Below are 6,504 nucleotides of genomic sequence, written 5' to 3'. Positions count from 1 at the left end.
TAAATTGCAATGATCACATTGTTGTCACAATGAATTCTGCATTTAGTGGCGACTACAAAAAATTTCACTTTGAATGCTCGTTTAGGCAAGATCACTAAAAGACAATAGTGTATTCTAATATGTAATACAGAAATGCCAACGCAGAAAATTTTCATTACAATGAATCCATGTATTTTATAATATAAAAGGCGGGGGAGAGGGAGCAAAATATGTCGTCGTAGGTTGGAGCCTAGGTCCTAAATTAAGCCTGACCACTATCATCGGTACTTATGTGCACCATGTGGCTGGGTAGAGTAGTACAGGATGAGTCAAAACTACGTATACACCTGCATAAGTTTGAAAATCGACGGGAAAAGTAAAAAGTGATGATGGGAACAGAGGTTTGATGAGTGGCCACAACTTTTGGAGTGTATATCATTTATGGCCGCCATCTTGAAATCCGCCATTTTGGATTCCAGTCATTTTTTAAATGGAAAGGGGGTGTATGGCACATCAAATAACACTAGCTTGAGCTCAAGACTTTAGTGGTGTAATTTGTTTTTTTCTATCTTGTGCATTGTAGAAGTTATTGATGTTCAATTGTAGGAAATTTCCTTGATACTGACCCAGCTCTCTCTTTGTTCCAGGTGATCTAAAATGGGTCTGAAACATCAACAGAAGATCGAAATCATCCTTATATCAGGGGAACGTAGCTACCGATCCATAGCAGCTGACTACAAGAGACGCCACCCAGACAGAGAACCGGTATCGCACAGCATGGTGGCTCACGTGATCACCATATTCAGGGGGACGGGCTCTGTTCAAGATAGGGCTTGTGCTGGGCGTCCAAATACTGTCGCCAATGAGGAAACTGCAACGGCGGTTTTTGCGTCGTTTGTGAAAAGTCCTAAACGAAGTACCTGTCGTGTGTCCCTAGCATGTGCAATAAGCCAATCCTCCGTTGTCCGGATATTGCACGTCAATCAATGGCATTCTTACAAGCTGCACATGCAACATAAACTGAACGAGGATGACCCTGATCGCCGATTGGGGTTCTGCATGTGGGCTATTGAACAACACGAACTCGATACTTCGTTTGCCAAGGGCATACTGTTCAGCGACGAGGCGTATTTCACTTTGGACGGGAAGGTTAATCGACGTAATTGTCGACACTGGTGTGACGCAAATCCGAACTGGGTTGACCCGAGTCGAGAACATAGTCTAGCGAAGGTGATGGTGTGGTGTGGCATATGAGACACCCGCATCATTGGGCTATTTTTTATTTACAGCACCTTAACTGCACCACAGTATTTGATGCTGCTGCATGTCCTTGTGTTTCCTTCTACACTGAACGATGACGGCATTTTCCCATCTTATTTTCAGCACGATGGAGCCCCTCCACACCATGGACTTGGTGCCAGTGAATGGTTGGATGAAGAACTGCGAGGAAAGTGGATTGGTCGCCGTGGCACCGTGGAGTGGCCGCCCAGATTCCCTGACTTAACGAACCTTGATTTTTATCTATGGGGACATCTTAAGCAAATAGTGTATGCTGAGACAATTGGTGATTTGAGACACCTGGAGGAACGCATCCACCAAGCCTGTGACCAAATTTCAGAAGACATTCTCCTCCGTGTGCAGTCAGAGTGGTTGCGGCAACTACAGTTGTGCATTGCACGTGATGGACAACACGTAGAACATGTGTTGTAGCATTCAGTACGAAGATAATTTCCCACCTTAGAACATTAATAACTTCTAAACTGTACAAGATAGAAAAAAAAACAAATTGCAGCACTAAATTTCTGAGCTCAAGCTAGTGTTATTTCATGTGTCATACACCCCCTTTCCATTCAGAAAATGACTGGAATCCAAAATGGCGGATTTCAAGATGGCAGCCATGAATGATATACACTCCAAAAGTTGCGGCCCCTCATCAAACCTCTGTTCCCATCATCACTTTTTACTTCTCCCGTCGATTTTCAAACTTATGCATGTGTCCAACAACTTTTGACTCACCCTGTATTATTTTCAGTTTTCATTATTTGCAAGGTATAGAGAAAATGATTAAATTTGCTTAGAAGTAAAGGGCAGTTCTACTAAATTTCCATTCGACACAGCCCATAAAGATCTCTGGCCGGCCAGATGGTGCTCTATCTACTCGGTGATGCCAATCACAACTCAAACGCCATTATTTTTGGCTTCCCAGACTGGCCTTTGATAGCTCTTATTAAGGTAGCATCCCAATTCCCTCATGATATAAATTAACACTGAATAATTTTAGTGCTACTACAGGGAGTAATGAACTCCGCACATCAAAGTAGCGCACACAAACAATTCTTCTAAGCTGAAGCTCAGGAATGTAAAAGCACTAAAGGTATATATTTAACAAACTTTTTTTGTTTAATGCCCTCCATTTTCTACCGAAGTTAGTAAATTAATAATGCCACATAAAAAGAGATTTAAAAAAAGAAGGATACTGTATATAATAATTAGTTGAAATGTTATTTAGGGTAAAATCCAGAGCTTCCAGGATTTTTTAAAAGACATGGTTAATCGTTGTTTTTCTTTGTGATAAATTATGACTAGGAGATTACAGCCAGGTCGGAAGCACGAACTCGGAAGCTCCTAGTGTGCGTAGCTGTGGAACACAGCCTCTGTTGCCGATCCCAGCCGAGACGAGTCTGCATATGGCCACCAAATAAAGTGATATTCATTCTTAGATTATGAGCTACTTATCTAGCAAATTTCCTTCAGATCTGGCCAGTACTTACTTAGGAATAAAGTACCATATACAAGCAAAACCGAGCCAAGCCGAGCCTGTCCTTGGCCGAGGAGTACCGGTCCTAATGCTTTGGCTGATGGGCTACCTGTCGACCAAATTGCAATGATATTCGACCAGTAGTTACCGAAAAACAAAATACAACGTACAAGGCAAGTCGAGCCGAGACTGTCGGCGACCGAACCCACACATAATATATAATGATCTTTTTTCCTTAGTGATACTTGGCCAGCAAATTTGATTTAAATCTGACAAATAGTTACCGAGAAGTAAAGTACCACATACAAACAGAGCCGAACTGAGAATGTCCTTTGCCGAGTCAGCCAGCAGGTATAGAGATGATTATTCTTTGGACAATGGGCTATCTGCGCACCAAATTTCAATGATAGTCGGTCAGTAGTTACGAAGAAATAAAATAAAACATACAAGGCAAGCCGAGCCGAACCTGGCGCTTCCCAAGCTCGGCCATCACATGTAGTGATCTTTATTTCTTAGATGACTGGATACTTGAGCATCAAATTTGGTTTAAATTAAGCTGGTAGTTACCGAGGAATCAAGTACTACACACACACATACATAATTACAGTATATCTGGAGTAAAACTACAACATCCAGTCGGCTTACGCCGGGAACTGAAAAGAAAAGTTCTAACATTACAAATGGAACATACTTCATGTAAGCAGAATCCACTTTCAAAATTACAACACTAATGGGGGGAGCTTGAGCTGGGTGAGCCCCCCTGACTACGTCGGTGTTCTGAGACACTTGAAACCTATTCGATTGGAGAAAACTGCTTTCATCTATCTTTTACCGCTCTTGCTCTATGTAGACCAATATTTATTGAAACGAGAAATTGTAGTTGAATGAACCACTTCCGGTTTTAGTAGAAAGATAATAATAGAGATTAAATATGTTCTTACGAAACAGAAACCCGGATGTTAATACGTATTACCTTTTTCGATCTATGATGATCAATGATCAACCCGGAAATGGTTTATTTAAACAACTTTCGGTTTGAGAAGACTATTTTAATAACCAACTCAATTCCTAATTCTTGACTCTTTGTATTTTTACCAAATTTGGTGATTATGCATGAAATACTTGATTTATTTATTTATTTATTTATGTTTGTCACACACGGACACACGCGAATATGGTAAATATATAAAGGAGTTTTGGTAAACCAAACTGTAGTTATTCAAAAAACTTACAATGAAAACTTGATTTTTGCCATCCCTAATCACAGAAACATCGTACTATGTATTTTTGTAATACATATTATAAAATGAAAAGAAATCTATCCTTCCAGAAAACAATAGAAATAGGCAAATATATAAGAAACATTTAGACTTTTTGGTTGTATATACATTTGTGAGTGGATGACATTAAAGCTACTGCTTCGAAGGAGAATCCATCCGTTTCAAGATACAAAAGTTGTAGAAAAGCAATTGGAAAGACATTCCATATTGAGGTTTCAAAGATCATTAGTAGGGTACATATGTATGTTCCAGGACACTTTTCCCCCCTCCCAACATTCTTCGACCAACACACAGGAAAACACAGACCATTTTACATAAGGTCCAACGAACTACACATAATGCAAAGCATTTAGATGAGAAGCACGAATAAGATAGAAAACTTTAATCCAACACACATGACGTTGAACGAAATAAACAATCTAGGACACTTTTTACTTTTCCCCAGTACAAAAAATCACTAAATATAGCTACAAAATTACAAAATCACTAAATCTAGTTACAAAATTACAGGAAATAACTAAATCTAGTTACAAAATTACAAAAAAATCACTAAATCTAGTTATAAAATTACAAAAAATCACTGAATCTAGTTACAAAATTACAAAAATCACTAAATCTAGTTACCAAAGGTTTTTTTATAAGAATCAAATTAATTAGAACTTTATAGCACTTAACTATAAAGAACTTACAATCTAAAACTTACATCTAAAACTACAGTACACTACACTACACTACTTGTAATTACACTTTTTACTCTATCCCATAATGACCCCAAGCTAACGTATTTATACCATCTCGTGTTATATATCTTTTATCGTCCGAGGAATCTAGTGCTAGCTTATGAACGGTTATACTACATATATCATGCTTATAACTTCTAATGAGGTTTATGTCTTTATATGCATTTTTAAATAAACTTTCTTTATAATCATTAAATTGCAACTCCTTGGCAACCGCACATTTAGTTACTCCTATTGCTTTTTTCTTCTCTTTATTTTCTACTCTATAAGCATACATCTTTAATCTCAATCCAATAAACTCTGTCATTATCTTACCTTTATTCTCATCTTTCATCTTACCTATTACTTTCTTATTTATCAGTGGTAGTCCATATATGTTATTTTCCTTGTATTCGCTTGTATCAAATTGATCAATTATTTCTGCTATATCTTTGTAAAAGTCTTCAGTCTCAATCTCATATATAAAGCAATCAGTATCCATATAACATAAAGATATATTGTTTCCATATTTCGGCTTCATGGTGTTATATTCAAAATCATACATTAATAGTTTTGATAGTTCTAATACACTCATACCAACATATATTGGCTTATTAAATGTCAATCGCTCTTTTTTCATATGTATAGCACACAAACTCTCTGTAAATATTTTTCTGTATCAAAATTAGGCTTTGCAATAAATTTTTCTACTCTTTCAGGATCACATTCTAATTGTATGGGCTGTCTCTTTCTAAAATTTTCCATTGTTTTTCCGAATACCGAGTTATTCATGAGCTTATAAAAATCTTTTTCAAACTCATTTTTACCTTGCGTCCTCATGTTTGTATTTGAATCAATGTATTTCTTTAACCAGTCTGATTGTTTGAATTCTAATACTCTATGCACTTTCTTTAATTTCATTCCAAGCGACATATATAGTTTTAAGTTTCTATAGTGAATAACATATCTTTCTTTGTTATAAAGTGTCGTTAATAATTTTGATTGTTTAGATTCTGGTGGACACATGTTTTCTGGAGCTAATGGTAATTCAGAATGTTTGTTGTGTAAATACCTCGGATATTCTAAATCTACTTCTAATATGTAACCAGTTTCTGAGTCATCTGGAATGTTCCATATATCTATGTAAGGTTTAACCCACTTAAAATGTTTATAAGACATGTATTGACTCATCGCCCATCCTTATAAGTTGTTTGCGTCTAGATATGCTAGGTATGTTGAATACTCATCTTTATTATAATTTGCCATGTATTTGTTATTTGCTTTTACATATCGTTTACTACATTGTGAGATTCCTCCTCGTATACCCTTTTCTAACATTAGTATTTTATCATAATCAGTTAACATTTCTAAGTTAATTTTAGTCATTTTTAACATTGCATCCCACGATAAGCCCGGTGCTGTATAATACCATGCAGGATCTAATCCATATGCCTATAAACACACATCTCTAAAGTTTTCAAATATATCTGCTAATTGAAGGACATCTGTTTTGTTATAATGTTCAGTTAAGTCCCTCACTAACTTCAGATTGAATTCTTTAGAAACTCGTACATGAAGCTTATGACGTTCAGGACTCATTTTTCTCCTGTTAATCTGTTTGTAAATTTGTCTATAGATAATGGAACAGGTTCTTCTAATTTTTTAAATGAATCAACATAATCAAATTGATAATCACCTTTAGTATTAACTAGATCAAGTTTATCAATCGGGAAAAAACTTTAATGTTTCTCGAAATTGTTTTGACTTT

This window comes from Thermobia domestica, chromosome 1, assembly GCF_964235325.1.
Source record: "Thermobia domestica chromosome 1, izTheDome1.hap1.1, whole genome shotgun sequence".
In the NCBI taxonomy this organism is placed as follows: Eukaryota; Metazoa; Arthropoda; class Insecta; order Zygentoma; family Lepismatidae; genus Thermobia; species Thermobia domestica.
The sequence above is the reverse complement of the archived record's forward strand: the minus strand, read 5'-3'. Positions refer to the sequence as shown.